The sequence below is a fragment of the Pipistrellus hanaki genome, assembly GCF_964339955.1.
Source record: "Pipistrellus hanaki genome assembly, contig: scaffold_36, whole genome shotgun sequence".
NCBI classification, from domain to species: domain Eukaryota; kingdom Metazoa; phylum Chordata; class Mammalia; order Chiroptera; family Vespertilionidae; genus Pipistrellus; species Pipistrellus hanaki.
Genome location: NW_028182296.1, coordinates 583,634 through 607,072, shown reverse-complemented (window position 1 = coordinate 607,072; position 23,439 = coordinate 583,634). Strand labels below are relative to the sequence as shown.

Here is a 23,439-nt window from a genome sequence, read left to right as displayed (position 1 = left end):
TATAAATACATCTGTTTTCACTATATACAAGAAAAAGTGAAATGACTTAAATGTGGGTTTTTTTTATGTGTAGTTATTTCATCATGTTTTCATGATTTGGGCAATTGCTTCTTTTGATATTAGAAGTGTGAATTTAAGACTTTAAGGTTATACTTTAACTTTTGGCACTCTGCCTATATGTCCCATTTGAAGTAAAATATATTCTCACTAATTGTGGTTGGGAAATGAAGTTGTAATTGATGGCTGAATTTGGGTATAATGGCTACATCCTATCAATAAAGGATGTAAGTGTTGTGTAGCTGACCTGTTTATTCTTCTCTTTTTGAGTAAACTTGCCCTTGAAAGTGGGAAAATAAGTTTTAGAAATCATTAGGAATAAAGAGATTCATGAGTTTTGTTCCTGATGTATAGTGCCCACAGTTCTATCAGTCTCACTTTTCATGTTTGATTACATAATGTCAAGTACATAAAAGCATTTTGGAACAACTTTCTATGTTAACTTCCACTTAAGCAGAGGAGAAAGCTAAAATTACATTTTATTGTGTTTATATTCTGATTTATTTTATTGAAATATTTGTTATAGATAACTCTAATATTAAAATTATTTTTATGGTAAGCCTATGAATTTTAATTATATTCCCTTAATGTTTTCAGTCTTTGAATCCACATCATGTGTAGGAATGCCAAATACAGTAAAGTACTTTAATTTGTGAAAAAGAAGTTGTTAAAATTTTCTATGTGATTAATTTTCCATAAGTAACCTTGAATAAATGGATTTCATGATTTATGGTAGCAAATATTGGAAATGGTCTTAAAAACTAATGGATTTTGTAAAGCGTGTTGAACTCTTTCTGTGACATGAAGAGGAAGTCCCTGATAGATACAGTCTTCTGGCTTAGATGTCAGACAGTTTTTGAAGTGGGAGAACATTTATAGTTATTTCATTTTTTCTCTTTCATTGACATTTTTGGCTTATTTTTAAACTTTTTTTATGAAAGATATGTGTTATTAAAATTAAGTGCAGTGTACATGCCTTATTTATTGCAAAGAAATTTTATAACTTGCATTTCTGTATGTTTCTAATTTCATTAAGAAAAAAAAAACAAAATTGTAGAAAATCATTAGCCAAATGATAGGTTTAGTAAATGTCCAACTTTATATTCTGTTAAATTGGAGATTCTTGGTGAATAATTTTTTTCAGTGTTTCCTAGTAGAAATAGAAACCAGTTTGAGCTCTGCCCAGTGTGGCTCAGTTGGGTGAAGCATTGTCCCATACACAAAAGGTCACGGGGTTTAATTTCAGGTCAGGGCACATACCTCGGTATCAGGTTTGATCCTTGGTCAGGGTGCTTACCCAAGTGTGTATGGGAGGTTACTGATCCATGTTTTTTTTCTTTTACATCAATATTTCTCTCCCTCTCCTTCCCTCTCTCTCTAAAACCAATAAAAACATCCTCATGTGAGGATTAAAGAAAAAAAAGAAAAAGAAAAAAGAAAACATGTGAGTAAACTCTTTGGCATCATATGTGTGTGTATATCTATATCTATATCTATATCTATATCTATATCTACAATATATCTATATCTATATCTATATCTATATCTATATCTATATCTATATCTATATCTATATGTTGTTTCCTTGGCAGGAGAAATAGGAAAAATAAACAAATGGAACGACAACAAACTAAAGAGTTATTGAACAGTGAAGGAAATCAACAAAATGAAAAGACAACCTACTGAATGAATGAAGGTATTCTCCAATGATATATCTGATAACCTATTAATATCCAAAGTATTTAAGGAACTCATACATCTTATTACCAAACAAAGCCAACAATCTGATGAAAAAGGGGCGAAGGAACTGGATAGACACTGCTCAGACTAGGACATACAGATGCCAATAGACATGTGAAAAAATGCTCAACACCACTAATTGCCAGGGAAATGCAAAATAGAACCACAATGAGGTACCATCTCACACCTGTCAGAATGGCTGTCATCAATAAATCAACATGTTGGCAGGAATGTGGAGAAGATGGGACACTTTTGCACTGTGGGTGGGCTTCTAAATTGGTGCAGCCATTGTGGGGAAAATACAGTGGTTCTTCAAAAACTTAAAAGTAGAACTACCATAGGATGCAGCAATTTCACCTCCGGGTATTTATTTAGAAAATACAAAACAGTAATTTGAAGAACATATTGAAATACAGTGGCAACCATACTTTGGTAAAAACTGATGTTTAAATTTTAACCCTGCTAAGTCTGGCCCCTACATCTGATTAAAACACAGGGTACTTATCTCAGCTTCCAGGTGGAGACCTGGAGACTAAGACAATTTTCCCTTGCCTGGGACAAGGACCACAGGAGATTGATTCCCACTGACTCAGTAGCTTCAGGGATAGAAACTGTAGATAACCTTTAGAGACTAACCACTGAGCTCTGCTTCTGTGTTATTGGCTATTGAAAGATAGGGCCACATTCCAATGTCCAGCAGGATGTGACTGAGAACCAACCCTGTGGGCTGTCCCCAGTCTTTAGAATTTAATCTTTAGGATTTAGGAACAAAGACAAATTCTTGCAGTTTAGGCCTTTAAAAAGACTTGCCTACACCTGGAACCATGCAGTCGTATAGAGTCCATCTGCGTGTGGCACTCTTGTGAATGTCCTGGCCAGTTTTTATTTCAATAAATTCTTGCCTGTTTTTTTTAAATTAATCATCAGCCCCCGGTGGTCTTATTTTGAACCCAGGATTCGACCCCACAACAATATGCACCCTATGTTCATCAAAGCAGTATTACAATAAACACAAGCAACTTACATGTTCATTGATAAATGAGCAGATAAACATGTGGTACATATATACATTGGAATATTACTCAGGCATAAAAAGAATGAAGTCTTGCCATTTGCAACAACATGTATGGTCCTAGTTGGTATTGTGCTAAGTGCAATAAGTCAGTCAAAGAAGACAAACACCATATGATTTCACTTATACATGGAATCTAAAATCAACAAAATAAATGAAAAACAAAATGGAAACAAATTCATAGATACAGAAAACAAATTAATGGTTGCCAGAGGGAGAGAGTTGAGGTGATAGGTAACAAAGGGGAATGGATTAAGATGTTCAAATTGCCAGATAAGAAAACAGTTACAGGGATGTATGTAAAGTTCAGCATAGAGAATATAGTCAATAATAGATATATTTTTAAAAATGTTTTTATTGATTTCAGAGAAGGGAAGGGAGAGGGAGAGAGAGACTTCAATGACGAAAGAGAATCATCTATCGGCTGCCTCCTGCACATCCTGTACCGGGGATAGAGCCTACCTGGGCATGTACCCTGATCAGTAATCCAACTGTGACATTCTGGTTCCTGGGTCAATGCTCAACCACTGAGCTATACCACCCGGGCAATAGCCATATTTTAATCACTATGCATGTTGTCAGAATAATTGGAGTGGTCATTTTGCAAGTTATATGATTATCTAATGACTATGTTGTACACCTAAAACTATTCCAATACTTTATGTCAACTGTGATTTAAAAATTAAAATAAATTTTAAAAGAGAAATACATTTGAAGTTTAAGGAAAAGCTATGTAAATATACAAAAGCTATATTTATTACATACGACTATTCATCTTTAAAAAGTATATAAAATTATTTAGTGGGCTAAGTACCTGAATATACAAGCCTTCAGATATATATATATATATATATATATATATATATATATATATATATATGTATATGTATATATATGTATGTATGTATATATAGCTATATACAACATTTCAAGCATATATAATTCACCTATAAATTACCCTACGATTTATACAAGTATATACAATTATCCAAACATATAAACAACTAGCAGTAACTATTCAACTATATATACAGCCATATACAAATTTTCAATTATATATGCATTTACAAGTATTCAGCTAATGTATTGCTCTAGACAACTATGAAAGTAAACATACAGCAGCGATACACAAGTATTCAACTATTTATACAACTGTATACAGCTATCAATCATATGTAGTTGCATGCAACTATTCAATTATATGTACATCTATATAATTCAACCCTATATACAATTACATACAACTCTTTATACATACAACTCTTAAACCAATATACAGGGATATACAAATATTAAACCAAACATATATAGGTAAATATGTACAGTTATGAAAAGGTGTTAAATATACAAAAGCTATATGCAGTAATTCAATTATATGTATTTTCCGGCGTATAAGACGAATTTTGAAACGAAAAAAAGTCAACCGAAAATTGGGAGCAAAAGACCAAAATTGCACAAAAATTGCCTGCAGATCTTGACGGCAAAGTAAGTCTTTTCTTTGAAGTGGGGGATAGTCTTATACAGAGAATATAGGCCTAAACCTATGTTTTAACTGTAAAATTAGGGGGTCGTCTTATACGCCGGAAAATACGGTATGCAAATGTACGCACTTTTCAACCATCTATACATGTGTACATACAACTCTTCTATATACAAACATATACAATATTTCAACTAAATAAATAAATAACGGCTTTGTATACCTATTCAACTCAGTATACCACTGCATACAAATACTCATCTATACATACTACTAAATAAATCTCTCAATGCTATCTATATACAGGCATGTAAACTAAGCAACATTTATATACAACTATTAGTATATACATGTATAAAAACAATTTTACTATTTATACAACTATATACATCTCTTCAACTGTTACATACAATTATTCAATGATATATACATTAGCTATATATAGCTATTCAATCCTATATACATCTACATACAACTCTTTATACATATAACTCTTAAACTAATATACAGGAATATGCAACCATTAAACCAAACATATACAGCTAAATACAACCATTTAACTATATATACAGTTCATATATATATATATATATATATATATATATATACTGCTATATACAATTATTCAACAAAATATACTACAGACATATACAGCTATTTAACTATACCTACAATTATAAACAACTATTCAACTATTTAAAGCCTTATGAAACTATTTGAACACATAAACCTATATATGATTACTAGACAAAATACACCTAGACACTACTATTTAAATATATATATATATGTGTGTGTGTGTGTGTATATATATATACACACATATATATGTGTAGATATGTATATATACACACACAGCTATGTAAAACAGTTCATCTTTATATACACAATTATTCAACTAAATATACAAATACTATAAATAGTTTTTCAACTATATGTACAACTATACATAACTATCCATCATATACAAAGCAATGTAAATCTATTCAATCACATATATTGCTATACTAGAGGCCCAGTGCATGAAATCCATGCAAAGAGGGGGGGGCTGTCCCTCAGCCCAGCTTACACCCTCTCCAATCTATGACCCCTGGAAGGATGTCTGACTGCCTATTTAGGCCAATCCAACCAGTCAGACATCCCTCTCACAATCCAAGACTCCTGACTCCTGACTCCTGACTCCTGCTCACCTGCCTGCCTTCCTGTTTGTCCCTAACTGCCTCCTCTGCAGGTTGGTCCCTCCAACTTCTCTCCCCTGTAGGCATGGTTCCCCCCCCCTCCAAGTGCCCTTCCTTGCAGGTCTGGTCACCCCTATCTTCCCTCCTCTGCTGGCCTGGTCCTTCCCAACTGCCCTCCCCTGCTGGCCATCTGTGTCCACATGGTGGGGAGCCATCTTGGGGGGAGCCATTTGACCACATGGGGGGAGCCATCTTGTGTGTTGGAGTGATGGTCAATCTGCATATTACTCTTATTAGATAGGATATAAATATTCAACTATATACACAACTATATTCAACCATATTTGCAACTATGTACAACTATTCAACTGTATATATATATATATATATATATATATATATATATATATATATATATATATATATACCATTACTCAAGTAATAATGGAATATAGCTATATATATCAACTATTCAACTCTGTATTTAGTTATGTACAATTATTCAATATATATGCAATTATATTCACCTCTTTAATTACATATACAGCAACATACAACCATTCTTATATACAGCTATATAAAAGTTTACCTGTATAGTACATCTATATACAATTATTCCACCTCATATCCATTTACTATCCTAGTATATGACTATTGAATTGTATCTATACAACCACATTCAACTATTTGACCAAATATAATCTATATACACCTATTCACCTTTATGTACAGCTATACACCACTATGCAACTATATATATAGCTGTGTACAATTAGTCAACCATATATACTACATTCAATGATAAATTACATGTACAGTTTATCTACATATATAATTATATGACTGGAAATGCAGCTATATGCAACTGTTGAGACTTGGAAATAGTTACATACAACTATTCAGGTATACATATGTAGAGAAGAGTTTTCCATGTTGTCACTGTTGACTGTCTTGAAACCTGGAATCAAGCCAGAATAGACATTGTTTACTGTAAACCCTCTTTAGAGACTCTGTACATAAATTGATGTTCATTCTGATGTAAATAAGCACACTTTACTTGCCTCCTTCTATGTGCTGGTTCCTGTAACAGGTTGTTTTTCTGACCTAGTCAAGCATGCAAAGTATTTTCCCATACTAGTACCTATGAATACTCCTCCTTTACTCAATATCAGTGGTTCTCAACTTTCTAATGCCATGAGCCTTTAATACAGTTCCTCATATTATGGTGACCCCAACCATAAAATTATTTTTGTTGCTACTTCATAACTGTAACTTTGCTACTGTTAATGAATCCTAATGTGAATATCTGTGTTTTCCAATATCTGTGCTGTCCCATCTCCACTTCCCATCACAACTGTCCCAATTTGGCTATCCCATCAGGTCTGTCCCATCATCACTGACCCCAGCAACCTGCCCACATGGGGGGCGTGCTCTGTCCCCCTCCAAACCATTTCCAGCTGAGCATTTGATCTTGTTCCCATGGCCCCTCCCTCTTGATGACGCCAGCACTTCCAGTTTGGATGCTTAACCAAAATTCTTTCAAAAACATCAATACATTGGCCAGAAATCCATATATAATCAGTATCCAATTAGCTTCTCTGGTCTTTGAACATGATTTCCCTGTCTTTAAACATTGTGTTACCAATATTAAGGCTCTTTGTTGATGTATTCCTTGTGTTTCAAGCACGTTCTTAGAAATTATCCTAAATTATCATTGATATTTCCAAAGTTCGATTCATCTTTTACAGTGGTTCAAGTTCATTCATTGTGAATTCCAAGTGTTTACTCATGAAAAGATTATCACAATCACTTCTCAGCTCTTTGAACACGAATACCCATGGAAAAATTTTGTCCTTTAGACATCAAACCCATTTGAACATGTATTTTAGAGCATAAGCACATTTCTAAGTATTTTCCTATCCTGTCCTTGTCTGTCTCAGTGTTACACACAATTTTGTCCATTGAATAAAGCTCATTCATTTTGAATCCCAAATGTTAATTCACTATAACCCTTACCTGTACCCTAAACCTAAACCTACTCTAAACCGTAATCCTAACCTTAAGTCTGATCTCTAGCCCTAACCCAAATGCTAACCCTAATCCTAGACCTATTACTAATCCTAGCCCTAAACCTAACCCTATTCCTAGTCCTATCCTTCATGACATCAGCACTCTCAGCCAGTCCCCTTGCCCAAACCATTACCTGAGCACTTGAGCCTGTTCACCTGGCCCCTCCCACTTGATGACCTCGCCACTCCCGGTTTCAATGACTCACCAACATTCTTTCAAAAAACACCAACTCACTGGCACTGAAGTATAAGTGTAACCAATATCCACCTCTGTCCTCGGATTTTTTAATGTGATTTCCCTGTCATTAAACAATGTGTATTGCTAGTGTTTTTCTTTCAGCATGTTCTTCACCTCTCTTAACGGAGCTTTTTTTGTGAGTTTCTGGAGTTTATTCACCTTCTCCCAGTGTCTCAAGCTCCCTCATTGTGAACTGCAGATGTTAAACACCGTTTTTACATAAGTACCAGCACATTAAATAAAACTAGTGCCCTTTGAAAGAGGATCTTGCCTTTCCCAGCGCTTTGAGGGTAAATTCTCAGAATATCAACCTTCAGTGGAGATGTTAAGATCCCAAATGAATTCCAAGTGTGGTAGAACACTCTTGCACATACATTCTTCTGGTCTGTAAAGTCTATGCCACAGGAATCTAGAAATACTCTATTCCACAGATTTATATGTCTTCTCTTCCTAATTTCTAGAAATACCCTATTTCACACAGTTGTAGAAATCCTCCCTTCCTTCAATTCTAGAATTCAACTCTTCCATAGAATTCTAGAAATCCCCTATTCCACAGAATTCTAGAAGTCCACTCTTCCACAGAATTCTGGATGTTCCGTATTCTACAGGATTCCTGAAGTCCTCCCTTCCACAGAAAAATCCTCTATTCCACTGAATTCTATATGGCCTCTCTTGCAAAAATTCTAGAAATCCTCTCTTCCACAGAATTCTAGAATTCCTCTCTTCAGATTTCTAGAAATCCCCTATTCCACAGAATTGTAGAAGTCCTCCTGTCTTCCAAATTCTAGATATCCCCTATTCTACAGAATTCTAGAAGTCCACTCTACCACAAAATTCTGGATGTTCCGAATTCCACAGGATTCCGGAAGTCCTATCTTCCACGGAATTCTAAAAATCCTCTGTTCCGCTGAATTCTATATGGCCTCTCTTCCACAAAACTCTAGAAATCTCTATTCCACAGACTCCGCACCCCATGCCTGGTGTTCCTGCAACACAAGGGGAGGGACACGGAAGACAAGCACACACACCGAAGCTGGCCTGGGAGGTGTTGAGAGGCACAAGCTGCAGTTTGAGGGCTCTGGGCCAGGGGCGCCAGAGGCCACCAGCGGCTGGAGGAGGCAGGCCAGCTGCTTCCCCAGAGCCCTCAGAAGGAAAGGGGTTCCGCTGGAACTTCCATTTTTGACTTCTGCCATCTGGCCTCTAGGAGAATGCATTTCTCTTCTCCTAAGCCACCTCACTGATGGTGGCGGGGCATGGCGAATCAATGAGAGGCACGGGATGCTGTCCTTAAGATGTGCTGCACCACGTGTGTCTGTCAAAAACGATTGAAACATTTTCCTGTAGCTGTGATCAGAATCTCGCGTGACCTCCAGATATCGTACACGGACCCGAGCCACAAGGAAAGCAGCCACGGTGAATCTCCCAGACGTGGGTCACTCGGCAGACATCCTGGTAGCCGACCTTGTGCTCCCGCGTGTACATCCGCGGACTCCCATTTGCATTGGCGCGCCTCGACTAGCTGAGGGTGCAAGGGCCTGCTGACGCCTTTCCCTGGTTTGGAGAGGACTTGGAAGATTCAGCAGGTGCCCGGGGAGGTCCTGCCCCCAACAACTCCACACACCCCCAACCCTCCCCCCCCCCCCCCGCCCCGCACACACACCGGTGGCAAGAGCCATGACAGCCTTACAGGGAGCTATTTGAAATGCTGGGGGGATCTCTTGCGCCACAGAAACCGCCAAGGCTGTGCAGGGCTGCTGATCCTGGGAGGATTCTGGGATGTTTGCCTGCAGTCCTATCCACCCTGAGGGCATAATCCAGCCAGGTTCACATCAGCACAGCTGGACATGCGCCTCCGGAGGAGGACATGGAGCCATTCCGGAGATTAAATCTCAGGAGTGGAGATCCAGCGCCTCCACGGGGCAGAACTGGGGCCCTGGAGTGCAGGCAGTTCTGGGAAGCAGGCTCCAAGGGCTGATGGGCTGATGAGCTCCAGGAGGCCAGGCCCAGGAAAGGAGAAATTGAAATCAATGCACACAACCACACCCCTTCACCCTCCTTCCTCCTCCCTACCCCCATTCTCTCTCCCCTCCCACCCCCCGCTTCCAAATGACCCTCCACGAGATTCGCAGCCATAAAAATCAGGATAATGTGCAGCCTAGTGGATGGGGCATGGTGAATAGGGAGGCGTTCCTAGGACTGAAGGGTCACCCGTTCCATTCTGATCCAGGGCACCTACCTGGATTGCAGGCTCCACCCATGACCTTCCTTGGTCAGGTTGGATGCGGTAGGTGAAGTATCTTTGTGTCTCTCTCACATTGAAGTTTCATTCTCTCTAAAGATTAATGGATAAGCATCCTTCTGTGAGGATGTACAAGGAAGGAAGGAAGGGAGCGTGGTGAATAATGAAATTTTTAAAAAATGCCTCCATACTTACCGTTTGAAAGTACCTACATGGGTTCAGGAGTATCCAACTTGGCCAAAATTGCGGAGTCCTTATGCCGCCCACCACTGACACCTGACCCGGTGCCCTGAAAAGTCTCCCCACCCCCACACCCACCCAGCGCTGAGCCCCAGGCTCTCCTGCAGGCTCCTGGACTTCTGCTGCTGCTGACATCACTGGCACGCGGGCACAGACCTGTGCCCCTTCTTTGTCTTCTTCTTCTTCTTCCTGTTCGCCTTGGCTCCCCCTCTGGGACCAGGGCCTTGGTCATTGCCCTTGGCCTCCCCGGGGAGGACGTCCCCAGCTGGACCGTTGAGCAGGCATTCGGTCCTGCCCCCTCTGCCCCGGGACTGGTGAAGGACAATGCCTTCAGCAGGCAGGGCACACTGGAGCTCACTGAGATTGAACTGAGGATTGGGCCAGGAAGGCTCCTGGAGTCGAAGCTGCTGCTCTGAGTTGTTGTGCTTGACGGGCTCCTCTAACCTGGGACCTGTGAAGTCGGGGCCACTTTGGGGGGCCCCGTTGGGTGGATACCGCCCTGAGCTTGTGCTCAGTCGCGGGGCATCTGGGTTTCCCCCTTCTCCTTCCAGTTCACTAGTGTGCACGTAAAAGAGCACGTAGGCGCGTTGGCTCAGGGCCACAGAGGCGCCACAGGCGGTCACCTGGGCATCGTCCATCTTGAACCACCCCCCGCCCTCGGTTCGGACATAGCAGAAGTAGTGGCCGCCGTGGCAGGTGCGGCCCGAGTGGACCAGCACGGCATACAGCTGGTACAGCAGCGGGTGCGCGAGGCGTCCCCGGGACAGGTAGGGCCGCAGGTCCAGCTGCTCCGAGTAGTGCACATCCCGCTCCACCTTGCTGTCCGCCAGCGCCGAGAACCGCTTCAGCACCAGCATGAGCACCCTAGATGCCGCGTGCAGGCGCAATGTCTTGTTGGCCTGCACCTTCTGCAGGCACTGGCCGCACTGGTAGCCGTCCAGCGGCTCGGGCCTCACTAGTAGTTCCAGGGCCTGGGTCACGCTCTGCGCCGCCTGGATGTCTAGGCCGACGTCCAGGTAAGGGTCCAGGGTGTCGGACACGCCCTGGCAGCGGAGACACTGGACCCGGGATCTCCAGTGGCCTCCAAAGATCCCGCGTATCAAGCTGGCGTCCTCCTGGGACGCCCGTTGTAGGGCGTCCAGCGTAAACAGGAGGAACTCGTGGGCGTCCTCCTGCTGGTACGCGTGGAAGCCCGCAAGCAGAGCCCCCTCGGGCACGATGATGTGCCCGGGCCGCAGGAGGGCCCGGGTCACGTGAGCCTGCAGGGCGCACAGGGTGCAGGACGCCCCCCGCTGCCCGCAGGCCCTGGAGTGCAGCCCTGACAGCAGGTAGCGGGCCAGGGGCGGGGTGTAGCTGAGGCACTGCAGGGCCGCGTTGGCATAGCAGGTGTTGCCCAAGTTCCAAAGCCCGGCCCCCACCGCGCGGGGTCTCCCCGCGCTCCAGCTCCCACTCAAAGGGGTCTCCGCGGGAGCCAGTGGGCCCCGCGGGGCGCACCCGCTTTCCCTGGGCGCTGCTGGTTTCTGAGTCCTGCGGGGTCCCTCATGGACTCCCGCAGCCCCTTCACCGAATCCAGAGGATTCGAGCTTCGGGGGTTGCCTGAGCTGAAACTCCTCTTCCAGGGGCGCAGAAGCAGCCTCCATGTCTGAGGACAGGGTCTTCGCGAGATCTCGCTCCCAGAGCAAGCTCCCTCGCAGAGCTCAGAGGACAGGATCTTCTGGAGATATCTCTCTCTCTCTGAAAGCAAGCTCCCTCGCAGAGCAGAGGACAAGGTCTTCGCGAGATTTCTCTCTCAAAAGAAAGCTCCCTCACAGAGCACAGAGGACAAAGTCTTCCTGAGATTTCTCTCTTTAAAATTAGCTCCCCCTCAGAGCACAGAGCAGGAAGTGTCCTGGGCTGAGGAGCTCTGCAAATGAAGGCCCCTGCCTCCCAACCCGCCCACTTATAAGCCCAGAGCATGCTGGGAGGAGCCTCTAGCTCCACCTATCAGCGGCCCCCAGGCTTGATGAAATCACGTTTAGTGGGAGGGCGCTCCTGGCCCAGCTGCACCCAGACACACCTTTCAGGTGGGATTAACTGAGGGATCTCAAGTAGCAATAATCTCTTTAAATGTAAATGGCTTACATGATCCCATTGAGATACAAATGGAGCCCTATCCCTGTGGCTCAGTAGATTAGAGCATCCTGTGAGGCATGGGGAAGAAGCTGAGGGAGTCTGGTCAATGGCACACAATAGCTTGCATTTTCTATCCATGACTCTGGTCAGGGTGCTTGTGGGAGGCAACCAATCCATGTTTCTCTCACATCTTTCTTTCTTTCTCTCTCCATCTCTCTCTCTCTCTCTCTCTCTCTCTCTCTCTCTCTCTCTCTCTCTCTCCTCCCCCCCTCCCTCTCTCTCCTCTCTCTCTCTCATCAAAAAGTAATAAAATTTCTTGAAAACATTCTTTAAAAGTAAACAAGCCAACATTTGCTCCACCACTGGTGTCCACCTCATGGTCTTCGGCTGATGGAAATGAACAGATATCACCAAGTCTGTCTCATAAATTAGCCCACACACCAAAACAAAAACAAAAAGGCGCATTTCCCCATGCCCTCCCCCAACCTCAAGCCTGGACGCACTTCTGAGTTTTGCCCATCCAATCAGCAGCATTTAACACCTACTATTTTGCTTGTAACACCCTGTTTTTTTTTTTTTTTTTTTAGAGGCCTCTAGTCACAATATATAGAACAAGGAATTGGTTAGGTTGTCCCTTGGGGACATCAGGGTCACCCACTGTCACGGTGACCAACGTGCACCCAGGAAAGCAGAAATCATGGCCTCTAGGGGAGACCCCACCCTGAAACAGGAAGAGACAGTTCAGATGATGAGCTGAATCTAGCAATGACATCTCATAGTTTCCTTTCATTTGGCATAGGGGTTTAGCTTCCAGGTGGTTTGGGGTGAGTGTGTGTGTGTGTGTGTGTATCTTATTTTCCTGCAGATATTCAACCTCCAATTTATTTTTTAAAAATCAATCTTTATTGTTCATATTATTACATAGGTTCCTCATTTCTTCCCCCCTCCACCAGGTTCCCACCCCACCCTCCCCCATTGTCCTCATCCATAGGAGCACAGTTTATGTTCAGTCTCTTCCTCCCTCCCATTCCCCGATAGTAAATCCCTTTTCAGATAGTAAATCAGTTATTTAGCATTTTCTCATATCAATAATACCTCCACATGCCCAAAGATACACTTCACATAAAAGACATTTCCAAATAGGTCAACCAACCTCATCCAGGCCCCGCACAAGGCACTCACAGATCAACACCCCAGCGCTATACTAACTCAACATATCCAGATCTAAGCCTTCATCACTTGATTCAGCAGACCCTCAAGTTCCTGCAAAAGTTTCCAGCCATGTCTGAGAGGCAGCCTTGGGGCGGGGGCAGGCGAGGAGTGAGCTGTTCCCGGCCTGGCTGCTCCAGGCCTGGCCTCTGTTGCTCTGGTCCGTTCCACAACCAGCTGCTCCGGGTCTGACCACTGCTGCTCCCAACCTGGTTGCTCCGGGCTTTCAACCTCCAATTTAGAGGAGGCTGGTAATTTTCCATAAGTCAAGGAAAAAGTCTCCAGGATGTACACAAGAAATAAGAGAAAGCAATTCGAACATAGCACTGCAGAAAGTCCTCAAGATGTTGGACAAGAGAACAGTAACATAATACAAAAAATAGAGGAACAGAGTACTCTAAGGCAATCAGAAACCCAAACAATGACAAGAACACCTAAATAGCAATAATCTCTTTAAATGTAAATGGCCAACAAGATCCCATTGAGATACAAATAGAGCCCTACTGGTATGATTCAGTAGGTTAGAGCATGCTGTCAGGCATGGGAAAGCTGAGGGCTCCATTCTGGGTAAAAGGAGTCCTGGTCAGGGACACACAATTGGCTCTGGTCAGGGTGCTTGTGGGAGGCAACCAATCCATGTTTCTCTCACATCTCTCTTCTCTCTCTCTCTCTCTCTCTCTCTCTCTCTCTCTCTCTCTCTCTCATAAAAAAGTAACAAAATTTCTTTAAAACATTCTTAAAAAGTAAAGAAGTCAACATTTGCTCCACCACTGGTGATCTACTCATGGTCTTTGGCTAAGGGCACTGTACAGATATCACCAAGTCTGTCTCATAAAGTAGCCCACACTGCAAGGGAAAAAAGTCTGATTTTCCCACCCCCTTCCCCAATGCCAAGCCTGGACCCTCTTCTCAGTTTGTGCATAAAATCAGCAGCATGTGACATCTACTATTTCATTTGTAACACCCTGTTTATACTTTAGAGCACGTGTGTCAAACACAAGGCCCGCGGGCCAAATCCAGCCCGCCAGGCCTTGCAATGTGGCCCGCACCACGCTGTCATCACTGCACTCCGCTGTCAGTTTATGATATTGTCAGTTTATGACTGTTCAGTAAACCATTTGGCCAGCGATTTAGGCTGGATTTTAGATTTTGGCCCCTTCTCTGATTGAGTTCGACACCCCTACTTTAGAGGCTTCTAGTCACAACTTATAAAACAAGGAATTGGATGGGTTGTCCCTTGGGGAGATCAGGGCCATCCACTGTCCCAGTGACCAACGTGCACCCGGGAAAGCACAAATCACAGCCAGTTAGGGGAGACCCCACCCAGAGACAGGAAGAGGAAGTTCAGGTGGTGATCTGAGTCTAGCAAAGACATCTCATAGTTTCCTATTCTTTAGCATAGGGGTTTTGCTTCCAGGTGGTTTGGTTGTGAGTGTGTGTGTGTGTGTGTGTGTGTGTGTGTGTGTGTTCCTTTCATCCGGATTTTCAACATTCAATTTATGGGGAGGCTGATAATTTATCATAAGTCAAGGGTCCAGGTAACCACACAACAAAAGTATCCAGAAGATACATTAGAAATAAGAGAAAGGAATTCAAACGTAGCACTGCAGAAAGTCAACAAGTTGGACAAGAGAGCAGTGACATAAAAAAGAAGAGGAACAGAGGACTCTAAGACAATCAGAAACCCAAACAATGACAAGAACACCTAAGTAGCAATAATCTTTTAAATGTAAATGGCTGATATGCTTCTATTGAGATAAAATGGAACCCTATCAGTGTGGCTCCGTGGATTAGAGAATCCTGTCATGCATGGGAAAGCTGAGAGCTCTATTCTTGGTCAAGGGCACACACCTGGTTGCAAGTTCTACCTCTGGCTGTCTCTAGTCAGGGTCTATGTGGGAGGCAAACAATCAGTGTTTCTCTCACATTTTTCTCTCCTCTATCTTTCTCTCATTTTCAGTCTTCTCTCACTCTCTCTTTCTATCTTTCTCTGTTTCTCTCTCATTCTCTCTCTCTCCTCTCTCTCTTCCTCCTAATCTCTCTCTGTTTCTCTGTCTCTCCCTCTCTCCTCTCTGTCTCTCTCTCTCTCTCTCCTTTCTCTTCTTCTCTCTCTCTTTCCCCTATCTCTCTCTTTGTTTTTCTCTCCTCTCTCTCTCTTTCTCTCCTCTCTCTCTCTCTCTCTCTCTCTCTCTCTCTCTCCTCTCTCTCTCTCTCTCTCTCTCTCTCTCTCTCTCTCTCTCTCCTCCCCCTCTCTCATCAAAAAGTAACAAAATTTATTTAAATCATTCTTAAAAGAAGCTGACATTTGCTCCACCACTGGTGTCCTCCTCATGGTCTTCGGCTGAGGGGGCTATACAGATATCATCTAGTCTGTCTCATAGAGCAGCCCACACTCCAAAGGAAAAAAGGCCCCTTTTCCCATCCCCTCCCCAAATGCCAAGCCGGGACCCTCTTCTCGGCTTTGTCCATCCAATCAGCAGCATGTGACACCTACTATTTTGCTTGTAACACCCTGTTTTCCTTTAGAGGTCATGGAGAAGGGGGACTCTAGTCAAAATGTATAAAACAAGTAGTTGGTTGGGTTGTCCCATGGGGACATCAGGGCCATCCACTGTCGCAGTGACTAACGTGCTCCCAGGAAAGCAGAAATCACGGCCAGTTAGGGAAGACCCCACCCCGGGACAAGAAGAGGCAGTTTAGATGGTGAGCTGAGTCAATCAATTATATCATATAGTTTCCTTTCTTTTTGAATTTCATCACCCAGGTCACTGACTCTCCCGTGGATTCTAATGAAAGTCCCCTGGGGGCAGTCCTCTTAAGGGCAGGACTGAGGCTGTCTGTCCATTGAGGTCTCCCAGCCACGAGGACGTGCAGCAGGTGCATAGCTGCTCCATCAATGACTAATCAATAATTGTGCCTCCCCGTGCACCCTGACCCCAGGCCCTACACACCAAGCGTGCCCACACACACACACACACACACATGCACGCACAAACACACACACACAAACACAAACACACACACATGCATGCAAACACACAGCTGCACAAAGGGCGGGGCCTGAGGGTAGAGCCCCATAGGTTGTGGCAAGTGCCTACCATGAATTTAAGGAGGCGCTCACAGGCCTGGTCAAGAGAGCTTCAAATGAAGAGAGCCCAGCAGTCCCACCGTGAGGGCCTGGAGACCATAGTTGGGATCCTGTGGTGGGGGCTGGACTGCTGGCCATCCAGACCAGGGCCAGCTTCTTTGGGAAGATGGGACAACGCTGTCAGGGTGAGGGCCACTGGAGGGGAATCCTGGGTGAGTCTGGGGGCCCTGCAAGAAGAACACAGGCGCTGGTTCCAGGCCCATTTGGGAGATGCAGATGCCGAGGCCTAGAGAGGTGGGTGGCCCAGGCGGGCAGGTGCCTGGTTGGGGCCACTGTGCCAGGTGCCATGTGCCCATGCACAAGCGCTGTCCCCCCGCCCTCATGCCCGAAGCCTCCACTTGCTCACAGGTGCGTGGCCCAGGCCTGGTGGGCTGGGGACAGTCCTTGGAGCTCCTCTGAATCCCTTTTCCCCTTCTGCCAGGCTAAGGGATGTCCCGGAGCACACCCAGGAAGAGGAGGCAGCGGCGGCGGCGCACAGTGTACAGCACAGAACAGCTGCCAGTCCTGGAGACATTCTTTGAGGGAAAACGCAATGGGACCTATGAGGAACTCGAGGCTCTGGTGGCCATGCTGGATTAGCAGGAGTACCAAGTGCAAATACAGCGCCAACCCTAACCCCCACCCAGGAATCACCCCATCCGCTCCCTCTACCCCCTGCCCCGCTTCCCAATCCATGCCCTACCACCATGCAGAAGGGGGGGTGAGGGATACGGGTGGGGTTGGGGGAGGGAGAGAAGGGCATGGGAAGTGAGAGACAAGGCCAGAAAGACCTAGTACTGCCCAGAGTCACGCGTGCAGCTCGGGGCCTGGCCACCAGTCCACCTCAGCCCAGTGTGGGACAAACTGGCCAACACGATACAGCCCCTCGCTTCTCCCCACGCTCGCCCCCAGACCGCCGTGCCTCTGGGAACACGGGGACCCACTCACGCAGACCCCTTTCTGGTTTCTGGGTCTCCAAGCTCTGCCCCTCCTGATCTTTGCGCCTCTCCCGGAGCCCTGGCCAACCCCGGGCCAACTGTGGGATCTGGGGGCGGAGGGAGAGGTTTTAGGCCGGCCCTTCTTCCCTGAGCCTCCTCAGCCCCTGGCGTGCGATCACAGGCATGTGCACACAAAGCTTCTCCCCTCTCACACTTGCTCCCGTTCCGTTCCCTCTCTCCCTAGGTGTGGCTCAAGAACCGCAGGGCCAAAGAGCACGGGCTGCAAAGACCACCGTGGGGGCAGAAAAGCCCTGGAGCCCAGCACGCTTTGCCCCAAGAACCGGGATCCTGCGCCCCTCAGCCCAAGAATGCGTCTGCGTACCCTTCTTCCAGGAGGGCCTTGTGCTCCCTGCCAGCCCCTTACTCCCTCCGCACAGCTCCTGGCAAGTCTTCCCAGCAGCAGATGCCAGCGCCTCCAGCTACAGCCAGGCCTGCTGGCACCCCGCCCTGGGCGTCCGGGGCATGGTCCCTGCTGCACCTGCACCTGCACCTGCACCTGCTGCCGCTCCTGTTCCCGCTCCCGCTCCAGATCCAGCTCCAGCCGAGGCCACAGTCTGGCCTCAGGTCCCCGATGATGAAGACAATGCCTAAGACGAAGCCGAAGCCGCCCGAATGCCTCCCCAGACCCTGATTTCACAGAACTGCTCTCTGCCCTAGAGGGCTTGGAGGAGCCCTTCTCCTCCCCCAGGCCCTGGTACGTATGACTTTGTGGGCGACAGCGACGTGGACCTGTTCCAGTTACCGGGTCGCCAAGTCCTGCAGATGCCGCGGCACCCTAGGCGACCAGAGTGTGCGCCCACGCGGGGCCAGGCTGGCGCCAGAGGCGCTGGGCAGTGCGTCATGGCCGCCGGTTGCTCTAAGCATCCACCTTGCCCCCACTGCGCATGCGCGTGGTGTCCTGGACAGGCCGGCAGGAGTCCCCAGGGCTGCACCTCCCTCGCCCAGGCTGCCCCCATTAGGAACTGCTGCCAGAACTTTCCGAGGGTCCCGGCCCAGCCTCCGTGCTCCTCCTGGCAGCGCGCCGTGGCACCCAGAGGACTGGGATAGCTTTTCCTGTCTGCTCACCTGTGAGTCCTGTCTGCCTTGTGCTTCTCCTACGGCATTCCCTGCACTCGCACAACGGACCCCCTTCTCGCGGCAAAATTGGACACCAGGAGGACTCCTCAGGTGTTTGGGCTTTTACTGTAATAATGGCACGCATATAGGGCTCCTTTTTCTTCATTAACTGCAGTTGACTCTATTTCCTGCCAATGAAGTGTCACAAACATTTGTCCGGCCTGAATTTTTTTCAATCGGTAGAATTTCTGGATTTTAATGACTATTTCAGTGCTTCCCATTGCCTTTTCATATATCTGTTTGTCCGTTCCATCTGTGACAAACTGGTGCTGTAAAACCGAATTAATTTATTAATAAAAGTTAAAAATGATTTTTGACGAGGTGGTTTATTTTCAAATTGACATAAAACTCTACAGAAACCCCCCTGTCCACCACTGTCTCTGCTTTCCCGGTTGTAAACTGTCCTTTAATACATCTAGCAGTGAACGTGTGTGGTGTGAGGTGGGGCTTTAGCTTCCGGGTGGTTTGGGCAGCGGTGTGTGTGTGTGTGTGTGTGTGTCCGTCTTCCTTTCCTCCGAAAGTTCAACCTCCACTTTATGGGGAGGCTGGTAATTTGTCATAAGTTAAGGGTCCAGGTAACCACACACCAGGAGGTACATAAGAAATAAGAGAAAGGAATTCAAACATAGCACTGCAGAAAGTCCTCAACATGTTGGACAAGAGAGCCGTGTCATACACAAAAAAGGGGGTGGGGTGGGAAGAGGAACAGAGGACCCTAAGGCAATCAGCAACCCAAACAATGACAAGGACACCTAAGTAGCAATAATGTCTTTACATGTAAATGGCGGACCAGCTCCCATTGAGATACAAATGGGGCCCTACTGGTGTGGCTCAGTAGGTTAGAGCATCCTGTCAGGGATTGGAAAGCTGAGGGCTCCGGTCTGGGTCAAAGGAGTCCTGGTCAAGGGCACACACCTGGTTGCACGTTCTATCCCTGGCTCTGGTCAGGGTGCTTTTGGGAGGCAATCAACCCATGTTTCTGTCACACCTCTCTCTCTCTCTCTCTCTCTCTCTCTCTCTCTCTCTCTCTCATCAAAAAGTAACAACATTTCTTTAAAACGTTCTTAAAAAGTAAAGAAACCGACATTTGCTCCACCACTGGTGTCCTACTCGTGGTCTTTGGCTGAGGGAGCTGTACAGATATCAACAAGTCTGTCTCATAGAGCAGCCCACACGCCAAGGCAAAAAAAAGGCCCGGTTCCCAATCCTCTCCCCCAAAGCCAAGCCTGGCCCCTCTTCTCAGCTTTGCCCATCCAATCAGCAGCATGTGACACCTACTATTATGATTCTAACACCCTGTTCTTCATTTAGAGGTCATGGAGAAGGGAACCTCTGGACACAATTTATAAAACAAGGAATCGGTTGGGTTGTCCCTTGGGGACATCAGGGCCATCCACTGTCGCGGTGACCAACGTGCTCGCAGGAAAGCAGAAATCACGGCCAGTTAGGGGAGACCCCACCCTGGGACAGGGCGAGGCAGCTCAGAAGGTGAACTGAGTCTAGCAATGACATCTCATGCTTTCCTTCCCTTTAGCATTTCATCACCCAGGTCACTGTCTCTCCTGTGGATTCTAATAAAAGTACCCGGGGGCAGTCCTTTTAAGGGCAGGAACGAGGCTGTCTCTCCATTGAGGTCTCCCAGGTCCGGGGGCGTGCAGCGGGTGCAGTAGGTGCTCCATCAAACGACTAATCAATGCGCCTCCCCGCGCACCCTGCCCCCAGGCGCTACACACCACGCGCGCCCACACACATACACGCACGCAGGCACGCACACGCAAACACACAGCTGCACAAGGGGCGGGGCCTGAGGGAAGAGCCCCATAGGTTGTGACGTGTGGGTGGCGAGTGCCTACCACGGATTTTAGGAGGCGATCACAGGGCTGCTTGCCAGAGCGTCAAACGCAGAGGGCCCAGCAGCATCCAGGATGCAAGAACCCGGGTCTCCCAGCGGTGAGTCTGGGCCCACCGTGAGGGCCTGGGAACCGTAGGTGGGATCCTGTGGTGGGGGATGGAGACCCCTGGGCATCCAGGCCGAGGCCAGCTTCTCTGTGAGGCTTAGTGCATTTTGGGGGGTGGGACGACACTGGCGGGGTGAGGGCCGAGGGAGGGGAAGCCTGGGTGAGTCTGAGGGCCCCGCCTTGCCTGGCTCTGGGCCCCGGAAAAAAGAACACGGGCGCTGGTCCCAGGCTCTTTTAGGAGATGCGGACGCCGAGCCCTAGAGCGGCGGGTGACCCGGGCGGGCAGTTGCTGGGTCGGGGCCCCCGGGCCACATGCCGTGCGCCCACGCACGAGCCCTGTTTCCCCCCACCCGCGGCCCTCAAGCCCGATACCCCCACCTGCTCTCGGGTGTGTGTGGCCCAGGCCCGTTGGGCTGGGGACAGTCCTTGGAGCTCCTCTGACTCCCTTTTCCCCTTTTGCCAGGCTTCGGGCTGTCTCCGTGCGCCCCGAGGAAGAGGAGGCGGCGGCCGCGCACGGTGTTCAGCGCAGAACAGCTGCGGGTCCTGGAGACATTCTTTAAGGAGAAACCCTATGGGACGTTTGAGGAACGAGAGGCCGTGGCAGCCATGCTGGATCTGCAGGAGTATCAACTTCAGGTACAGCCCCGACCCCAACCCCAACCCCAACCTCGGAATCACCCCGTCTGCTCCCTCTGCCTGCTGCGCGCCCACTATCTCAATCCATGCCCTACCACGGTGCAGAAGCGGGGTGAGGGTTGGGGGCGGTAGGGGGGGGTGGAAGGGACAGGGCGGAGATAGAAGGACCTCGCGCTGCCCAGGGTCACCCGTGTGGTCCGGGGCCTGGCCCCCGAGTCCACCTCAGCCCTGTGTGGGACAAACTGGCCAACACGATACAGCCCCTCGCTACTCCCCACGCTCGCCCCTAGACCGCAATGCCTCTTGGAACACGGGGACCCTCTCACGCAGACCCCTTCCTGGTTTTTGGGTGTCCAAGCTCTGCCCCTCCTGCTCTTTGCACCTCTCCCGGAGCCCTGGCCAACCCCGGGCCAATTGTGGGATCTTGGGGCGGAGGGTGAGATTTTAGGCCTGTGCTTCTTCCCTGAGCCTCCTCATCCCCTGGCGGGCGATCACAGGCATGTGCACACAGAGCTTCTCCCCTCTCACACTTGCTCCCGTTCCGTTCCCTCTCTCCCTAGGTGTGGCTCAAGAACCGCAGGGCCAAAGAGCGCAGGCTGCAGAGACCACCGCGCGGGCAGAAAAGCCCTGGAGCCCAGCATGCTTTGCCCCAGGAACCGGGAGCCTGCGCCCCTCACCCCGGCCTGCGCCTGCGTACCCTTCCTTCCAGGAGGGCCTTGTGCTCCCTGCCAGCCCCGTGCTCCCTCCGCACAGCTCCTGGCAAGTCTTCCCAGCAGCAGATGCCAGCGCCTCCAGCTACAGCCGGGCTTGCTGGCACCCGGCCCTGGGCGTCCAGGGCATGGTCCCCGCTGCACCTGCACCTGTACCTTCACCTGCACCTGCTGCCGCTCCTGCTCCTGCTCCCGCTCCCACTCCAGATCCAGCTCCAGCTCCAGCCGAGGCCACAGTCTGGCCTCAGGTCCCCGATGATGAAGACAATGCCGAAGACGAAGCCGAAGCCGCCCGGAATGCCTCCCCAGGCCCTGATTTCACAGAACTGCTCTCTGCCCTAGAGGGCTTGGAGGAGCCCTTCTCCTCCCCCAGACCCTGGTACGTATGACTTTGTGGGCGACAGTGACGTGGACCTGTTGCAGTTACCGGGTCGCTAAGTCCTGCAGATGCTGCGGCACCCTAGGCGACCAGAGTGTGCGCCCACGTGGGGCCCGGCGGGCGACAGAAGCGCTGGGCAGTGTGTCTGGCAGCCAGTTGCTCTAAGCATCCACCTCGCCCCCACTGCGCATGCGCGTGGTGTCCTGGACAGGCGGGCAGGGGTCCCCAGGGCTGCACCTCTCTCGCCCAGGCTGCCCCCATTAGGAACTGCTGCCAGAACTTTCCGAGGGACCCGGCCCAGCCTCCATCCTCCTCCTGGCAGCGCGCCGTGGCACCCACAGGACTGGGATAGCTTTTCCTGTCTGCACACCTGTGAGTCCTGGCTGCCTTGTGCTTCTCCTACGGCATTCCCTGCACTCGCACAATAGACCCCTTTCTCGCGGCAAAATTGGAGACCAGGAGGACTCCTCACGTGTTTGGGCTTTTACTGTAATAATGACATGCATATAGGGCTCCTTTTTCTTCATTAACTGCAGTTGACTCTATTTCCTGCCAAAGAAGTGTCACAAACATTTGTCCGGTCTGAATTTTTTTTCAATCGGTAGAATTTCTGGATTTTAATGACTATTTCAGTGCTTCCCATTGCCTTTTCATATATCTGTTTGTCCGTTCCATCTGTGACAAACTGGTGCTGTAAAACCGAATGAATTTATTAATAAAAGTTAAAAATGATTTTGACGAGGTGGTTTATTTTCAAATTGACATAAAACTCTATAGAAACCCCCCTGTCCACCACTGTCTCTGCTTTCCCGGTTGTAAACAGTCCTTTAATACATCTAGCAGTGAACGTGTGTGGTGTGAGCTGGGGCTTTAGCTTCCGG

General features: G+C 47.6%; 1 protein-coding gene across 1 annotated transcript in view; it reads left to right on the top strand.

Annotated features, from left to right (window-relative positions):
* LOC311615901 (endophilin-A3-like) overlaps positions 1–23,439 on the top strand; it is a gene marked incomplete at its 3' end in the record, with an annotated part of 279,642 nt that overhangs the window by 207,901 nt on the left and 48,302 nt on the right. The gene's annotated exons all lie outside the window — the stretch shown is intronic.